At 37.0% G+C, this 20,311-nt stretch overlaps 1 protein-coding gene and 1 non-coding gene across 2 annotated transcripts in view; both read left to right on the top strand.

The window, feature by feature from the left end:
* Nucleotides 1-20,311, top strand: part of LOC124556553 — a 99,350-nt gene that overhangs the window by 72,631 nt on the left and 6,408 nt on the right. Inside the window, exon 7 of the mRNA XM_047130513.1 lies at nucleotides 9,629-9,903. The gene's annotated coding sequence lies outside the window, so the exon portion shown is untranslated. The remainder of the gene's footprint in view (nucleotides 1-9,628; nucleotides 9,904-20,311) is intronic.
* Nucleotides 2,637-2,743, top strand: LOC124557477. The gene has a single exon (XR_006968735.1). It is a non-coding gene; the product is annotated as a U6 spliceosomal RNA (small nuclear RNA).

Below are 20,311 nucleotides of genomic sequence, written 5' to 3'. Positions count from 1 at the left end.
ATGCACCAGACTACCCGCTGCTGCCACACTCCGAGGCAGCAGCCTGAAGACGGCTGACCGCGGCTATCAACACGTTCAGTTGTTCGCGAACAGTGGCCAGCTCTTCCTGCGTCCGTACACAGCAGTCACACATCCTATCCATCCTAAAAAATCAATTTACTGTAGAGAGTTAATCAACTTTTAACTAGACTGCTAATTCTCTAAAGGTGGCTAGACACTTCTTGTAGAAAACAATGAAAATAGCACTACCTGTCTCTGGACTGTATTGAAAACAAACACTAGCACTACTGGGACTAAAGGGACTCTCTCTGACTGTATTCAAAACTAACAGGAAATCTATGGAACACTATTACTAGCACTCGACAATTAAAGCTTCCTAAAAGCAAAACACACTGAAGAAGAAGTGACAAGTAAGAAAATACAGTTAATACTTAAATTAACGAAGCTTGCTGCACAGCAGACGTGAAGCATACGGCAGTTACGACGACACTCAATCTTCAGTAATGAACAATTCCGAAGCAGATAATATGTCAGTGGAATCAAGCATTTTTGCTTCAAGTCTAGTGCCTGGAAGGCAACTAACTATGTTGTGAGAATGGGTACAAGATGTAGGAGGAGCTTCTTTTGACCACTGGTTGCACTGCTTTTTTCCAAAAAAATATTTGTCAGCAGAAGGCCTAACGCACACTTTTCATCCGATTCTTCTCAACTACTTTCTGGTGTGAATTCAGAGGTGGAATCATGATCACTTAGTATAAATTCATACTCATCTGCTGTGCCCTCCCCATCAGATAGCAAAAATGCAGGATCAGTCATTATTCTTTCCAACTCGACACCTGTTAATGACTTTGATGATGCCATTCTGAAAATTAATCCACACATACATAACCTTAAAAATTGATGTTATCATTGAAATTTTCCTCATTTTGGAGTACTCTAAGACTTCAGTCATGTAAAACACTAATTTAAATAATGAAAAAATACTTACATTCAGACTCTGGTGGGGTAGTCTGAAACCTCTTTCTCTTTATCTCACAAAATATTACCAGAAACACCACATCCAACATTCCACGTTAAATGGCATCACTTCACTGAGGACTACCAAGAACACAGGCACCATCTGTTGTTCTGTTCACATTGCCTGGGGTTCTAGAGGACCCCACTAGAGCAGTTAAGGGTTAAATTATTGGTCACTCTAAGTGACGGTTTACAGTTTGGTGCTGACATCTTTGAATTCAGATTCTGTGGAGAGGGTCATAGGGGTGACAATAATGCAGAACTGCTCCATAATCAAGGTTTGTGAAACTCATTAATATGGTGAGGTGTCATGAACTTCCATTAAAGTTTTCTTCTCTGTCCTCTGCAACATGTGAGTGTCATGCTTGTGAGAAACTCTTATACTGTTTAATCATCGCTTCCAAATGCATGTGAGTGCATTCTGCAATTTACAAGCCCAACTTGCAGCGCAGGTATGCAGCTAATGATGGGTCAAGTGGCAAAAACCCCTCTTCTGCCACTGGTGTGCAGTCTTTTGTGGTAATTTTCAAAGTTATTGTTAGGAAGATGTATCAATCCTAGTGTTTTAAATTCTCTTTGCCCTATCGAATCACATTGATTAAAATAGTTACATAATAACGAAAGTGCTGACTTTTTTATGATATGCACTTCATCCAAAATACACAGGAAAAGATAAATCTTACAATGATACTTTATGTCTAACAAAAAAATGCTGAACTGACTCTGTGTTGGAGTGTACAACCTAACTGAATCTTGTGAGGAATATTTTGAAAAGGTTACAGCTGTTTTCCAATTCCATTATTGTATAGTTCAAGTTTGTTTTTCACTTCTAATCATACCATCATTAATAAACATTAAATAAAGATGCTGATAAGGTCTCAGATGCACCCATTGCTTCTGGCAAATGAATAGTGTGCCTAAAAAGTTAAATGACAGAGTTCACTTTCTCTGTAAAAAGTAAATATATGACACTTGTCTTTATATTTCAGTACAACAGTGATAACAGCTATTTTTCTGCAACCTTGTTGAACTTTATCTCTCTTGAAATGAGAACATTGCATAAAATGTCACCAATTAGTTAGTTCCCCAAATTTAAATACATTTCTTTACACATGTCTACCTTTTGCCAATCACTGAAGTCCAGATGTTATACTGGGTGCTTTTGACAGCACTCAACAATTAAATTCAACATTGATAATACTAACAAATTTTATGAGTATTTACTTTTACTTAATACGCATTTTCCATGCATGTATTTTGCAACTCTCTTGCCTCCTTTACTCAAGAACATAACACTGGAGTTTCACTCCAAATAAGAACCAAATATCTGTAAAATCAAGGTCATTCTTACATTGTTAACCTCCAAATACATTCTATTCATACTCTGATTTGGTTCAAGTGTGGTACTGTGACTAAATTTTTACACAATGTACAAACATATAAAACTCCTAATTCACAAATATTTATATCTTGTGACAAATTTTTACTTACATTTCATCAATATTAATGGTACTTCAAACCAAAACACTTTCAATTTAGTTTCTTTTTTTTTCTTCAGAGCTTCTGCTCATTGCTCTAGACTGCAAATTATAGGTGGCCTACTAATGCCAACACAAACTGTACTCACTTCGGCGGCACATATACTAAAATTGGAACGATACGGAGAAGATTAGCATGGCCCCTGCGCAAGGATGACACGCAAAATCGTGAAGCGTTCCACATATTATTAACATTAGTGTCATGCAATATTTTGTGTAATGTAATATCTTGTACAGACATCTTTTATTAATCTGATACATTCCACATCATTATGAAGTGTTGTATTCGTGATCTATGGAACAAGTATTAATCTAATCTAATCTAATCTTATGCCTATAGAATCTCATTTTGTTGGCTGTACTGAACAAATGAAGGAACACTGTGTGTTCAATACAACAATTTTTAAATTAGATATCAGTAATAGTGTTGTGCTGACATGCTACAGAGCATGTGTGCTTGCCACCCGCCATGAAAATAGCAGACCATGTGGATCAATCACAAGAAAGTGGACTGAGGTAGTGGAGTCTCTCTCCATCATGCACTGCCTTGCATCAGCCTTGGGATTTTGCTGGAGAGAACCACGTGACAAAAAGAGCTCCCTGATGACCACTTCCCATGCTGATGCTGAATGTCTGACGATCACTCGTGCAAGTTAGTGTTATATAGTGGGTATCTTTTATATTCTGTTGGTGTGAAGACAGGACTTGCCATGAGGTGCAGTTATGGTATCCTGGACATTTACGGCTGCAGAGAAGACAATATCAGTGAATCTGTACTGCACAGTTCACCTGAATAATGTTCATGGACACCTGTGCCACATGTTGCCTCATTACAGTGGTTTATCACGAGCTTATTCATAAGTTTTGTTTTTTTGTATTTGCTAGGTATGGTACAAATGTGTATAATTTTTGATATTTATGATTCATTTCTTGCCACTCACTAAACCTTCAGTTTTGTGAGGCTACCATGTGCTATGGGGATTCCTCCCACTGTGTCCATTTTTATCGTTACATAATTTTAGTGTGTTAATTTCCCACGTTAATTTGTATGTAATTGTGTCCTATAGACATTTCCATGTCCTGTTTGCTTTATTTTTTCACTAATGCCCATATGTACTAGTGTACTATCTACATCTACATCTACATCCATACACTGCAAGCCACCTGACAGTGTGTGGTGGAGGGTACCTTGAGTACCTCTATCAGTTCTCCCTTCTAATCCAGTCTCGTATTGTTTGTGGAAAGAAGGATTGTCAGTATGCCTCTGTGTGGGCTCTAATCTTTCTGATTTTATCCTCATGGTCTCTTTGCGAGATATACGTAGGAGGGAGCAATATACTGCTTGACTCCTCGGTGAAGGTATGTTCTCGAAACTTTAACAAAAGCCCATTCCGAGCTACTGAGCGTCTCTCCTGCAGAGTCTTCCACTGGAGTTTATCTATCATCTCCATAACGCTTTCGCGATTACTAAATGATCATGTAACGAAGCGCACTGCTCTCCGTTGGATCTTCTCTATCTCTTCTATCAACACTATCTGGCATGGATCCCACACTGCTGAGCAGTATTCAAGCAGTGGGCGAGCAATTTTACTGTAACCTACTTCCTTTCTTTTTGGATTGCATTTCCTTAGGATTCTTCCAATGAATCTCAGTCTGGCATCTGCTTTACCAGCGATCAACTTTATATGATCATTCCATTTTAAATCACTCCTAATGCCTACTCCCAGACAATTTATGGAATTAACTGCTTCCAGATGCTGACCTGCTATATTGTAGCTAAATGATAAGGGATCTCTTTTTCTATGTATTCGCAGCACATTACACTTGTCTACATTGAGATTCAATTGCCATTCCCTGCACCATGCATCAATTCACTGCAGATCCTCCTGCATTTCAGTACTATTTTCCATTGTTAAAACCTCTTGATATACCACAGCATCATCCGCAAAAAGCCTCAGTGAACTTCCAATGTCGTCCACAAGGTCATTGTAAAGGTGAATAGCAATGGTCCTATGACACTCTCCTGTAGCACACCTGAAATCACTCTTACTTTGGAAGACTTCTCTCCATTGAGAATGACATGCTGCATTCTGTTATCTAGGAACTCTTCAATCCAATCACACAATTGGTCTGATAGTCCATATGCTCTTACTTTGTTCATTAAATGACTGTGGGAACTGTATCGAATGCCTTGCGGAAGTCAAGAAATACGGCATCTACCTGGGAACCCATGTCTATGGCCCTCTGAGTCTCGTGGATGAATACCATGAGCTGGGTTTCACACAATCGTCTTTTTCGAAACCCATGCTGATTCCTGCAGAGTAGATTTCTAGTTTCCAGAAAATTCATTATACTCAAACATAATACATGTTCCAAAATTCTACAACTGATCTACGTTAGAGATATAGGTCCATAGTTCTGCACATCTGTTTGACGTCCCTTCTTGAAAACGGGGATGACCTGTGCCCTTTTCCAATCCTTTGGAACGCTACGCTCTTTTAGAGACCTACAGTACACTGCTGCAAGAAGGGGGGCAAGTTTCTTCATGTATTCTGTGTAAAATCAAACTGGTATCCCATCAGGTCCATCTGCCTTTCCTCTTTTGAGCGATTTTAATTGTTTCTCTATCCCTCTGTCGTTTATTTCGATATCTACCATTTTGTCATCTGTGCGACAATCTAGAGAAGGAACTACGGTGCAGTCTTCCTCTGTAAAACAGGTTTGGAAGAAGATATTTAGTATTTTAGGCTTTAGTCTGTCATCCTCTGTTTCAGTAACATTTTGGTCACAGAGTGTCTGGACATTTTGTTTTGATCCACCTACCGCTTTGCCATAAGACCAAAATTTCTTAGGATTTTTCTGCCAAGTCAGTACATAGATTGGTTGGTTGGTTTGGGGAAGGAGACCAGACAGCGTGGTCATCGGTCTCATTGGATTAGGGAAGGAAGTCGGCCATGCCCTTTCAGAGGAACCATCCCGGCATTTGCCTGGAGTGATTTAGGGAAATCACGGAAAACCTAAATCAGGATGGCTGGACGCAGGATTGAACCGTCGTCCTCCCGAATGCGAGTCCAGTGTCTAACCATCAGTACATAGAACTTTACTTTCAAATTCATTGAATGCATCTTGCATGGCCCTCCTCACATTACATTTCACTTTGCGTAATTTTTGTTTGTCTGCAAGGCGTTGGCTATGTTTATGTTTGCTGTGAAGTTCCCTTTGCTTGTGCAGTAGTTTTCTAATGCAGTTGTTATACCATGGTGGCTCTTTTCCATCTCTTACGATCTTGCCATGTGCTCTAGGATAGTGAGAAAAAAATTTTCACAGTGTTGTGGGACAGTCAAATGGACAGAGAGAGAGAGAGAGAGAGAGAGAGAGATGGATAAAACCATTCTTTTCAGGGGCCAGATCAGAGCCTCTCACTCATTGGAATGAAGTAGCTCATTTTCTCAACTTTCACTGATTACAATAAAAGGAAGGCATCTTGCCTTTTCTGTTCATGGTCACCATACCAGAATTTTTTCTTATTTTATCCTGTTTTGAAAGAACATGGAAAGGGGATTAATAATTTTCCATCATTTTCCTTCTAGCTTTAAGTTAGCAAAATGTCCCACATTTTACCTACAGTATCACAACAATATTCTGAATATTTTTATCAAGGAGGAATTTATAAAAAGAAATCTCTTTCTTGTTACTTTTTCACAATTTAATTGAAAACAAAATATAATATGAAACTACAATATAATAAAAATTAATTTTCTACCTCCTGAAATCATATACAGTTGTTTAAGCATGTGTTTCTGAGTGTCCTGCAGAGTGGTTGTTTCTATTTTATGCATAAAATGGAATCAACAACTCATCATAACATTGGAAGAACATCATTACTGAATTACACCAAGAAAACCTGAGATGCCACATCTACAGTTGTTGTTTACAATCATCTTTGCAATATATGTATCTGAGATGAACAATCTGTTCATTGTTATGATTTTAAATTTGACCAGTTTTTCCTCAAAGTGAGTTATTTTATTATGTCAGCGGATATCTGTCCTCCTTTTGAAAATATGTGCTCACATGGCACCAAAGTATTTGGTATACAGAACCTTGCTCAAACCAAGTGATGAGTTATTGGGTACAGGAGGTATCTGGATTCCCACATGTCTAAGAGATCGCTACTTGTAGGAAAATTTCGGATGAATATGTAGTTCAACAACTGCTGCAGGTCCTTACTGGTAGATGACTGGTTGTACCAGTAAATTCCATCCAAACAGAAAAATTCCAAACTGTTAAAGTAGTAATTGGTTGGTGATTGTTCTTTTTTTAATTTTATTGTATTTCAGCAATTTGCTTAATGCAAATAGACTCTTCTTGAAAAATATAACTGCTTTTCTGACCTCATCAATTGTTTTCTGTATTGGCTTTTGTACTGGGTGTTACACAAAGTGTGAGATATGTGGAAGGTTCAAAACTATGACAACTGATTTCATGTTTGAAACATTGTACACTAGTAAGATAGATATGATATTATATTAGGTGACAACAGCCTTTAACTAATTTGAAATATTTTCTGCAATGTGTCTTTCTCCAGACTGGAAGCACTCAAGAAAGTACAACTTTGAACCTTCTCATCTACAAAATGTGCTGGGAGTGCATAAAAACTAGTATTATTTATAGTTGTCCACCTCTACAGCTGTCGAATTATTTTCTATTTTATCAAATAACTGGGAATAAGAGAATTTGATAACATTTTTCAAATTTTTAAGCTATATCAAATGCCATAATTTAATTTAACATGGTTGGCTTTATAACATTGACAAATTTGCTTACCAGTTGTTGGAAACAAAAATTGATTGGAGATGATGGTGTTACAAAAGAAAATAAATTGACATCTAGTTGTGACCCAAATGACAATGGCACAGATACAGATTAATACTCACTTTGAGTTCTCGGAAGGAGAACTTCACGTGAAGGGGAAGCAGATATATGTGAGAATGGTTGGTGAGAAACAATTTCTTGGATATCTGTAAATTATCATCAATTGACTGTGATTTTGATCAGTTTCCTGACCAATACTTTTTCAGAATTACTGTTTGATGCTTAGACTTTAAAAGTCTCTTCATGTTTAACGTGGAGCCAGAAGCTGGGAGTAATGGCATTTTTCTTTATTTGTTCAGTTCAGTAAAATGATACCATATATAACTCAAAGTTCTCCTAAATGAAGACAATGTGACTGGCTCACATCCTGCAGCACTGAAATCTATGTTGTATGGAAAAACTCAAATACTGACTATTAAGATGCAGTTTGAAATAGTAAAAAATTAAAATGAGAACAAATATACATGTAGTGTCTTCTGTAATCTACAGATGCACTAATATATTAATTTAATAACACATACCATTCTTATTGTACTGAAAAGTATCCATAACAAGCCAAACTCAGATGAAGAATAGTGTCAAGAAGAAATTAGGTTGAACTGCAAACTGACTCAGTGAATGAGCAAAGAGTTCTACAAGCTAAATCAGTGAATGAGCCAAGAACACAATGAGTGGGGTGCTTCTTGGATAAGGAGTGGTATACAAGCAGAGAGGGGCTGACAGGGGCTAGCTCACTCCCTCACCCCATTGGTGCAGAGTCAAGACCAGTTGAGGCATGGTGAATGGAGATCACTAATTCTTGCAAGTCAGTTCCTTGTTGCTTGCTCAGAGCAAAGCGGGCTTCACAGTGCTTCTTGCAAGATGTTCATCAGATCAAGAGCAGAAATAAAAGAAATATAAATAAACAAATAAAAAGAAATAAAATTTTTCTGTGTTAACATAACATCTAAAGAACTGATTTTTCTTCAGTTTCTATTCCTTTCATGGTTGATACAAGCTGCTCACAACAATATGGTATGCAACCAGATAAAGATACATCATCTGGAAACTGAATTGTGTGATTTTGCATGTCTATTTCACTCTCACACTTTCAGATTCATGATCAAAGGTTTTCCTGAGCTTTTGAGTTTATTGCAAGGAATCAGTTTCAACATAAAGTGGTAACTGTTAACACTATATTCCTTTCAGTCAAGAAGACAATTTGAGACCAATCAGATTGCTTAAGTGCTATCATCAGCAGAGTATTTAATCTAGGGTCATGAGCCTAAACTAAACTGGTGACTACTAAAAACTATTTCACAACTGTTGGAATGCAACAGCTCTTCTTTAAATGTCAGTGTGAGAGTTTATGTTCATGTACCTGAATCGCATGTACTTCAAATCTTCTGGGTTATGAGAGTGATGGCTAAGTGCAATTATTTTTCCTTCTCCCCCCCCCCTCCCCCCACAGCAGGGAGGATGCCCACTATACTGTAACTCACTTTGAATCACAAACTATTCAACATATGTGTTTCCTTACATAGATTTGTCATTTTGTAGTGATTTTGCTATTAGATATCAGTGTGTCATTCACAGGTTGACTTCACAGTTAAATGTAGTTGTTTAATTTAAATGAAGTATATGTATGTTTACTAACTAAGAAGCCAAACTGTTTACTTAATTAAAACTTATATTGATAGCTACAAGGAATATTTTGCTGCCAAAGCTTCTGAAACCAATTTTCATCAATTAAAAATGTATGAAGCAGAAGTAAAACAGTTATAGCTACTTTTTGTTCAAGAGACAGCACTCTAAACAAAATTATGAAGTGAAAATGCAGATTAATACAAGTTTAGGGCTACATTATTTGCCTCCAGTTGAATACCAAATTCTTTCACTATTCATCAACATTAGTATTACAAGAAGCATATTGTTACATTCTTCATTTCAGTTGGGCATATAGGTTCATTACAGTGTTTCTTCCCCACAAAACTATTGGAATTATATTAAATAATGAAGTTAGACAGAATGAGATATCAGATATTTCATTTTCCAGTATCCTAACTACCAAATAAAATGAGTTTACATTACTGGTGAGGAGATCATGTAAACCATGAAGAAATATTTAATAATGCTCGTAGAAAATGATTGTTCTAATTAACAAATGTTATTTTAATGATAGATATTTCACAAATCTTTTTTTTCTGTTTGTTTTTCAGGCATAGGAAGCTAGTTAATATAGATGCTGAGATAGATACCATATATTAGAAGAAATTAAAGTTTATCTAAAGAAGGCATGTTGATATACATTACTTTGAAGGACATGCTGGCAAAATAAATATATAAATCGCTGCCTGCTTCTTGCATTGCTATATTCAGCACTTGGTGAATTTGTATTGCCACTCAACAGTATAAGCTACAACTCTACTCTAGCTGAAGTCTGGAAAAACGGATAGAACCTGACTGACACACAACAATTCTGAAATTGTCAAGGGTAAGCAAACATAATAATACTTCTGCATGGAATTTTCCTCAATTTAATTCTAGACTAACAGTGTAGCATGATACATTCAAGAAGGGTCGTCGAGCAGATGCGCAAAAATATAGACCTATATCTCTTGCGTCGACCTGTTGTAGAATTTTAGAACATGTTTTTTGATTGAGTATCATGTCGTTTTTGGAAACCCAGAATCTACTATGTAGGAATCAACATGGATTCCGGAAACAGCGATCGTGTGAGACCCAACTCGCTTTATTTGTTCATGAGACCCAGAAAATATTAGATACAGGCTCCCAGGTAGATGCTATTTTTCTTGACTTCCGGAAGGCGTTCGATACAGTTCCGCACTGTCGCCTGATAAACAAAGTAAGAGCCTACGGAATATCAGACCAGCTGTGTGGCTGGATTGAAGAGTTTTTAGCAAACAGAACACAGCATGTTGTTGTCAATGGAGAGACGTCTACAGACGTTAAAGTAACCTCTGGCGTGCCACAGGGGAGTGTTATGGGACCATTGCTTTTCACAATATGTATAAATGACCTAGTAGATAGTGTTGGAAGTCCCATGCAGCTTTTCGTGGATGATGCTGTAGTATACAGAGAAGTTGCAGCATTAGAAAATTGTAGCAAAATGCAGGAAGATCTGCAGCGGATAGGCACTTGGTGCAGGGAGTGGCAACTGACCCTTAACATAGACAAACGTAATGTATTGCGAATACATAGAAAGAAGGATCCTTTATTGTATGAGTATATGATAGCGGAACAAACACTGGTAGCAGTAACTTCTGTAAAATATCTGGGAGTATGCGTGCAGAACGATTTGAAGTGGAATGATCATATAAAATTAATTGTTGGTAAGGCGGGTACCAGGTTGAGATTCATTGGGAGAGTCCTTAGAAAATGTAGTCCATCAACAAAGGAGGTGGCTTACAAAACACTCGTTCGACCTATACTTGAGTATTGCTCATCAGTGTGGGATCCGTACCAGATCGGGTTGACGGAGGAGATAGAGAAGATCCAAAGAAGAGTGGCGCGTTTTGTCACAGGGTTATTTGGTAACCGTGATAGCGTTACGGAGATGTTTAACAAACTTAATTGGCAGACTCTACAAGAGAGGCGCTCTGCATCGCGGTGTAGCTTGCTGTCCAGGTTTCGAGAGGGTGCGTTTCTGGATGAGGTATCGAATATATTGCTTCCCCCTACTTATACCTCCCGAGGAGATCACGAATGTAAAATTAGAGAGATTCGAGCGCCCACAGAGGCTTTCAGACAGTCGTTCTTCCCGCGAACCATACACGACTGGAACAGGAAAGGGAGGTAATGACAGTGGCACGTAAAGTGCCCTCCGCCACACACCGTTGGGTGGCTTGCAGAGAATAAATGTAGATGAATGTAGATGTAGATGTACATAAATTATATTACTGACTAAGAACACAAAAGTTCTTTGATTCATTTACAGCAAGAGGATGCTACACTCAATACAGTAATTGAGCACAACCCTATGGGCAACCATTGTTCTTCATCCCCATGATGGCAGCCGCCATATTTAGAACACACTTTGGCTGCTATTAAAGCATTTCATTTTCAGGGTGTCCTTTTTGTTTGAAAGTAATACTGTAAAGGAAAAATTGTGTCCATACTCCACAAAATACACTTTATGCAATGGTCTTTGCCTTGTGTACAGGAACATTATTATGCCAATATAGAAAACATGTTTCCAAATCGCTACCACAGTATCATAAATGTCTGTCTTCATTTTGCTATTTAGCAGAACTCATGGTCTGAGTGCAACCAAAAGGATTACTTCACATCTGTGAAATGTCACTGCTACCTCAAAACACTCACGTAAATACCATTCTCCAAGTATCTACTGTATCCACACACACATACGGGAAAAATATATCTAGAAACAAAGATGATGTAACTTACCAAACGCAAGTGCTGACATGTTGATAGACACACAAACATACACACAAAATTCAAATTTTTGCAACCAATGGTTGCTTCATCAGGAAAGAGGGAAGGAGAGGGAAAGACGAAAGGATGTGGGTTTTAAGGGAGAGGGTAAGGAGTCATTCCAATCCCGGGAGCAGAAAGACTTACCTTAGGGGGAAAAAAGGACGAGTATACACTTGCACACACACACATATCCATCCGCACATACACAGACACAAGCAGACATTATCTCATCATTTCATAAAACCATTTTTTACTGCCCCCAACACTGATACTGTTTCCTGCACTCTAAGCTTCAACACACATACATCCTTCCTACCAGTGGTTCAGGATAGCAGTAAAACCTTGAAAACTTTTCAATATAAGATACTGTCAGTAGCGTCCAAAAAAATCTGAAGAATACCAGAACAGTGACTGTATCTAGTGTGTTCCTGATGTTTACCCTTCTCAGTACCTTCATTAACAAGGGACCTGCTCAAATATTAATCACAAAAAATCTCTCTTACCAAATGGATGAACTTCTAGGTCCCCTATAAACATGAACTGTTCACCACTGAGGGCTTTTTTTTTTTTCTTTTCTAATCTGACAGAAAATTTGCATGATTGTAAATTCTTCATGTGTTTTGACTAATCGTAAGTATTGCCTGGTATCACGCAGAGAATATTCAGTGAGATATGAAGGTATTTGTCGATAGCATATATACACATCATGTACTGTCCTGTTATTAACATCATTGCACATAATAGATTCTATCAACAGACTTCAGCTAATCTTTCATGAAACTTCCTGCTGTCCCTGCTCCCCATACCCATTCATTCATTCATCCTGTTCTGTAGCTCTCATCAGGAAGGAGAACCTTGAGAAATGTGGTTCAGGTTATACATTAATGAAAACAAGGAAATCATAAAACCTTAATAAATATACATCTACATCTAGACACACACTCAGGTGGAACCCACACAGTGTATGGCAAAGGATTCTTTGTACCACTACTAGTCATTTCATTTCCTGTTGCACTTGCATATGGAGTAAGGGAAGACCTGCTGTCTATACCCCTCTGTATGAGCCCTTAGTTATCTTATCTTGTCTCCATGGTCCTTACACAAAATATACACTGGTGGCAGTAAAATCATTCAAATGTCAGCTGCAAAGGGTGGTTCTCTAACTTTTCTCAGAAGTGTTTCACAAAAAGAATGTCATTATCTCCCTTGGGAATCCTATTTAAGTTCATGAGGTGTCTCCATAATACTCACATGTTGATTACACATACCAGTAACAAATTCAGCAGCATGCCTCTGAATTGCTTTGATGTCTTTCTTTAATCTGATCTGGTGGGGATCCCAAACACTCAAACAATTTGTAAGATTGTGTCACACTAGTGTTCTATACACAGTCTCCTTTATAAGTGAGCTGCACTTTCCTAAAACACTCCCAATAAAGTGAAGTCTAACATGTGTCTTCTCTAATACCAATCTTATGTGCTCATTCCATTTCATGTAACTTTGCAACATTGATCTTAGATATTTAATCAACATGACTATATTAAGTAGCACTCCACTAACATTGAATTCAAACATTACTGGGTTGATTTTCCTTCTCACCTGCATTAACTTACATTTTTCCACACTTAGAGAAAGCTGCCATTCATTAAACCAAACTGAAATTGTAAGTCAACCTGTATTCTCCTACAGTCACTCAATGACGACACTTTTCTGTACACTACAGCATCATCAGCAAACAGCTGCAGACTGCTGCTCACCCTATCATTCAGATCATTTATATAAAGAGAGAACAAAAGCAGTTCTCCCACACTTCCTTGGGGCAGTCGTGACATTACCCTTGTCTATGATGAACACCTCTGTACTAACAATAAAACATGACTACACTCCTTCATATTATTCATCTTATGCCAACTAAATGTAACCAAGTAATTCCTCTTTTACTCTACATTTTCTCTTTTCCTGTTCCTTGCCATCTTATTCTCTCTCCTCATAGTTCTTTCTTCATATTTTATTTCCTGCGATTTAGTACTTTGTCAGTACATAACAAGGTGGTTTTAGTGGTTAAGGAATTATTTCTTATTAAGGGAAATATGGTGAATATCCATTTTCTTTATGTATAAGTGTGTTCATATATATGTATTGTCTGCATGAATCACTTATGGGATATCAATCATACATGTAGTAAATATTACTTAGATTGAATGATGAATCATGGTTAATTTCCATATTGTCCTTATGTGAAAATTTTGTAATTTTTATATCTGTATAATATTTTGACTTGCACTATTCCTACTCAAGACGTCACAGGAGCAAATAAAAATTAAGTAATTAATTAAGAGAGAATAAATGTTTAACAATGATCACATAACTTTTGGAATCAAAGTAAGATTACAAACATGCTGAGAAAAGTAGGCTTGACTATTGAGCATATGAGTCTGAATAAGAACTTTAAATTCTATTAAAGAGTATTTATTAAAATCAGGTTTGACATGCATTATGACCTTAAAGACATACGCAGACACAAAATTGCACAACCTTCCAACTGATAGGACAAATACAGAATATGGTTTTCCAACATAAATCATGGTTATGATTATTTCCCCCTGATATTTAAGGAATGCAGAATTCAATATTTTCGATGGTCTGTGGGTACGAAACTATATATGACAGATGAGGGAATGCACTATGCTTTGTCTTACTGCAGTTAAAATTTATTTTAAGAAAAGGGCTATTTATGTTTTGATTTCACTTTTTTTTTAATTTACTGAAATGATATCATCATTACTGAGAATGATTCTGAAAATAAAGGTAAGGTGCCTAATATGGGAGAATTCACTAAAGTGAGACAGCTAGAGTCTGCCCAAAGTAAGTGCACAGCTCTGTTGAGAAGTATCAGTTCTCACAACATCAGAGTGTAGAGCAATGACAATAAGACCACTATAGGGTTGGACGTGGTCAAGAATGCTTGATTTTAAAAATGTTGACCTTCAATTTTTTTGTGTGTATGTGTTTGTAGGGCTTTAATACCTGAATTTGAGCATGTGTTGCGATAGTATTACTATTACTTTATTGAAATTTCAGAGTCTCAAACACTGTGTTGCAACCTCCAAGTAACTATACAGAATACTTCTTCACAAAGTACTCTTCCATTCATTTTAAACTGAGCAGCATAACCATGACGCTAGCTAGGCTTATAGTGCAAGATGGCTTATTTTTAACATGTGATCTATGGGTATCCTAATATGATGCATTATTGCATTTTAGGACACACTATACCATATCATGATAGCTCCAGCTTGACACCAAATTGCTGGATTCAGACTCAAATTTTTATTAAGTGATTCGACATTTTTGTGAACTTTGTGAAGCCATTTGGCAATGATTCTATTCTGCTAACTCTTTATGGGCATCATATCACACTTTTGTGACAGACAAAGCAAGAGAAATACATGTCCATATAATTTTCTTATCACTTCATTCCATGCACAAAATGCAGCCTCTTGTGTGGAGTTGATGGGATCATTTGAAACACATTATCTCCAAGAAATAGAATCCTGGTGGGAAAATAGCTCAGGTCAAGTAGTAACCTCATTTTTGATTGGGAAGTTATTTGGAGAGACCTACTTGAGACCAGTAACAACAGAAAATGCTATAAACAGCCTATTGAAAACAGGACTCTTCCCATGTAACAGACATGTTATATAACAGGAGTCTGACATACAAAATGTAAACAACAGAGTAAATGTGAGTTCAAATGGTATCTGGTGCACTCTCAAAATCAGCAAGCCATAACAAGAGCCACCACCTCTAGTAAAATCAGCACCCTCTGAGTCTGTTAGGAAGCTAACATTACCTCTGCATTGACAACATTTGAAACAGTTGAAGGAGAAGAAAGGTGCAGCAGAATCGAAACATACAGGAGCGAAAGTTTTCTCTTTGAAAATGAAACATAGAGAAACACAGGAAACACTTGCAGTGTGATACAGATTTAGTTCAGTAGGGTGATTCAGATGTGCAGTCTGAAAAAGAAAACCCTGAATCCATATTCTGCAATGGTCATTTTTCTGAAGACTAATGTAGGGAAATGGGCACAGTGCACAGAATGCTATCCTTGGGTTCCTGAAGAATGTTAAGTTGGAAAACAGCTTTTGGATGCTACCTCTCATGGCCTGCATATGCTGAGGCATCCTGGTAGTAAATAACTGTCATATACCCATCTGTGATGCAGTGTGTTATCATGTTTTACATATCCCAACTATATTCCTATTACACTTATAACACATCAACAAACAATAGAAGATAAAAAAATATGCTAATGAGTGTATTCAAAGCATAATTACTTCATTGAAATTTCAGAGTCTCAAACACTGTGTTGCAATCACCATGTAACTACACAGATTTGTTCTTATTTGTTTATCCAAGACAGAAGCATCCGAGCATTTTGAATAAATAAAAGAAAGTGTTATAATGTGTGTACACACACACACACACACACACACACACACACACACACACTAATTACACATAACCACAGAAAATCAAAATGTTCTATAAGTAAAATCATTACAATAAAAAGGGAAAAAGTGTGTTTCATGTGATGCTGTTGCCACATCCAGTGCATACTGCATTACCTCTGATGTTAGCTGTATACAACCAAAGGTATCAAGCTTACCAGAACATGAAAACAGTTTTGTTTTTCGACTGCACATGTAACTGTAATGCAGCTGATGATGGCAGCATGCTGCTGAAATGCACCGTGCTAACAAATATTATTATCAAGTGACTGTAGCAGCAAAAATTAAATCTCTGTCTAGCTATTCCATTTTATGAAATGCATGTTTTATGTGTATTTTCCACGAGAGTAGCAATATATTCTTTTTATGTTATTTCAGTGTTTGCTACTAATTTGCAAGCATGGCTCTTTTCCAGTAGTACCTGTATAAAGTCAAGAGATATATGTTGTGTGGGCATTGCCTATTTGCAGTTATGGGTCTTTAATGTTATTTATGAATGGTGATATTGTTTAGCTTTGTCATATTTATGAAAAAAGTGTGAAGTTGTCATACTGTCAATATATTTTTATGTCAGAGATATAGTCTCTGACTAGGCTTACATTACACAAACCAGAAACATCATCAGGAAAAAAACTAATAAAAATTTGGCACACTCAGGTAACTAGAAATATATGACCTGATCAGTCTCATAGAAACAGTGATATACCCATACCTAGGGAATATTTCTCTAAAAGTAAGTTACACATTTGTTAACAGACTACTATTTTTGTACAGAAAATAAACTACAAATAAACAATAAACCTAATACACAGAATAGACAAAACTCAAAAACTATGACTAGTTAGGAATGTACACAATTAAATGCAGTGACTGTAGGACAAATATTTAGCACAAGATACAAGCAACATACAAACAACCACTCTGCAATTTAATATAATAATCTTAGAGAAAATTATGCTCAACAATAGACTTGAGGAATAATCTTTCAGTTCTTTATAGAGTGAGAAAAGGGGACCTATATGGATATTATGTTTGGGAGAGATATTTGCACACATTAGACAGAAAATCTAGGTAAATTTTAAATTAACAAACCGAACTTCAGAATAAAAAAAATATATGTATAATATCGACGAAATTCTTTTCAGTACACGGGTAATTTAGAACAAAGTCTTACATAAAAATTGACTTTCATAAAAGATAATAAAATTTAATCACAGGCTTTATCTCTGACACAAAAATAGATAAATAGTGTGGCAGTTGCACAGTTACATCATAAACATGTCACAGAAAAATAATTTCATAGTCCATAAATAACATTAAATATTTCATTTGTGAAAATGAACAGCATCCACTGAACTGATAATTTTGTATTTACATATATGGCGAGACAGTATTGTAGACCAGTTCTTACCATCAGAATGCAAAATGTGTAGTGTTTTTGACAGACAAACATAAGTGACAATATTTTCCTAGATTTCAGAACTATTTCATTCCTCAGGCAGGAAACAGGGATAGAAAGCAGGTCACTCAGAGCCCTGGTTGAGAGGCACCAAACCCCTTATCCTCACTGTAGATGGATGACTCTCATACTGGAGTCTGTGTCACCTGCTTTCTATCCCACTCTCCTCCCTGAGGAAGGAATTAATAGCTCTGAAAGCTAGTAAATGTAATCACTTTCATTTTTATGTGTGTCTGTTGGCAGTACTACACATTTTACCTCCTGAAGGTGAGCACTGGCCCACAAGTCCTTTCCGTAATTTATTAGTTTTCTCAGTTGCTTTCCTTTGACACTGTTTATATATGCACTGATGAGCTGAAACATTATTCCCACTGCTCACCGTGAGATGTCAGGCATGTGACATGGTAAGGAAGGTGTATAAGTGCAACAAGACAATCAGGGAATTGTTCCAGTGATGATACGGACTGCAAATGGGGAAATCCACGGACATAAGCAGCTCTGAGAAATGGCAGACTGTCATGGCTAAGTGCCTGGAAATGATAACCTCACAAATAGTGAAGCTGGTTGGCTGCTTGTGACTACTGTTGTTATGATTGATATGAACTGGTTGAAGAATAGTGAAACATCGAGTAGCTGATGAGGTGTCAGACATCAGTACCCCTGTTGCAGAACTTGGAGGTCGAAGGCTCTCTCACTCTGTAAAGCTGGATAGGTGACAGTCTGTGGCAGTTTTGATCACAGAGTACAATGCCTGTGAGGTACGAGCATTTTGGAGCACACAATTTGTCATGATCTCATTGAACGTGGGGCTCCGTGGCAGATGATACCTACCAGTTTCTGTACTGACCTGATGACATCGTCATGGGCATGAGATCATCAATATTGGGCTCTTGATTAATGCAAATGTTTTGCCTGGTCAGATGAATCATATTTTTCGAAGTCAATAGTAATGTCTGACTACATTGTTGTGCAGATGAAGTGCTGCCTCAAATGTGCACTGAGTGACAGAACCAGGCTGGTTAGGGCAGTGTTATGTTATGTGGAACATTCACCTGGATGTCCATGGAACGTGGGATACTAATTCAAGATACTGTGATGGCTGTGGACTATGTAAAAATTATCATGGACAATCTGCATCTCCTCATGCTCAATGTCTTTCCATAGCTTTTGCTATGATGACTGTCCATAACCCAAGGCCAGAATCATGGGACAATGGTTTGAAGAGCATGACAATGAACTGATGTTTATGTCTTGGCCACCAAATTTCCTGATCTGAACCTGATGGAACGCATTTGGGACACTATCAGGTGCCATAATTTACTGGAATTATGTGGCCTCTGCCTAGATCTCTGGTGTTGTATATCTATGAAAATCTACCAAAAACTTGTAGAATACATGTCGTGCAAAATTTCTGTTGTATTTCATTCAAAAGGTGAACCAAAATGCTACTAAGTAGATGGTCATAATGTTTTGGGTTGTCAGTGTATGTGTATTTATATTTTATATCTACCTGTATGTGGTACCACTTGAAAATGAGCCATGTTCAAAATCAGTAATGGAAGATTAAAATAGTAAAAAAAACCTGGGCAATATACACATAGTATCAAACATGCATTCCACACATATTATTGAAGTTGTGGAATGGTACAAACAAACAAAAAAAAGCTGTTTCAATTTATGTTTCCCTAAACCACTTATGAAAGTAATGCAATTGTTCCTTAATTAGTCATACAACTAATTCCGACTGCAAAACTTTATCCAGTTAAGCAAGTAATCCATTTCTAATGACAAAAGTTACAATGGGAATGTAAAATTTAGCTTGCTGTCTCTTTTTCCCTGTTGGTGCAGTTGTCTACTTTGGAATTAACGCTATATCTATCTGTTTTTATTAAACTCTGTTTTTCTTTTTATTTGCATTGTAATACACATGTGACTATTGAAATTAACTGTACTTTTACTTTAATTCTTTATTCACTGCTTAAATTTCAAGTAGTTAACCAGACTACACTGTTTGTCTCCCTCATCTCACCTTTCTTCTATAAGTGATCTCTGTAGACTGTTTCTGATGATGAGTCCCTTCTAATCCTAGTAGAATATCACTTACACTTGTTCAAAAACTTAAGGAAGTGCATGCAGGTGACGTTTTCATCAACAATTAACATTATGGCAGGTGAACACCTCATTTTTTCAAGGCACTACAGAAACAAGATAATTTTATATAAGGAATTTAATTTCTTTGTACAGAGTGCTTCCTTCCATTGGTGCCTTGAAGTTGACAGTGTGCTTTGAGGCACAAGGCAAGGGAATACTGTGCAAGGAATTATAAATTTCTTATACAGCACACACTTGTCGCATTTGTACAGTACAAATGATGGGTGTTCACCTGTCACAATATCAGCAGTTGCTGAAAACATCACTTGGCTGCACTTGTTTGAACATTTTAGACACAATAAGAAACTCAAATTTCACAC

The sequence above is a fragment of the Schistocerca americana genome, chromosome X (genome assembly GCF_021461395.2).
Source record: "Schistocerca americana isolate TAMUIC-IGC-003095 chromosome X, iqSchAmer2.1, whole genome shotgun sequence".
Lineage (NCBI taxonomy): Eukaryota > Metazoa > Arthropoda > Insecta > Orthoptera > Acrididae > Schistocerca > Schistocerca americana.
This window is presented reverse-complemented; position numbering and strand designations above follow the sequence as displayed.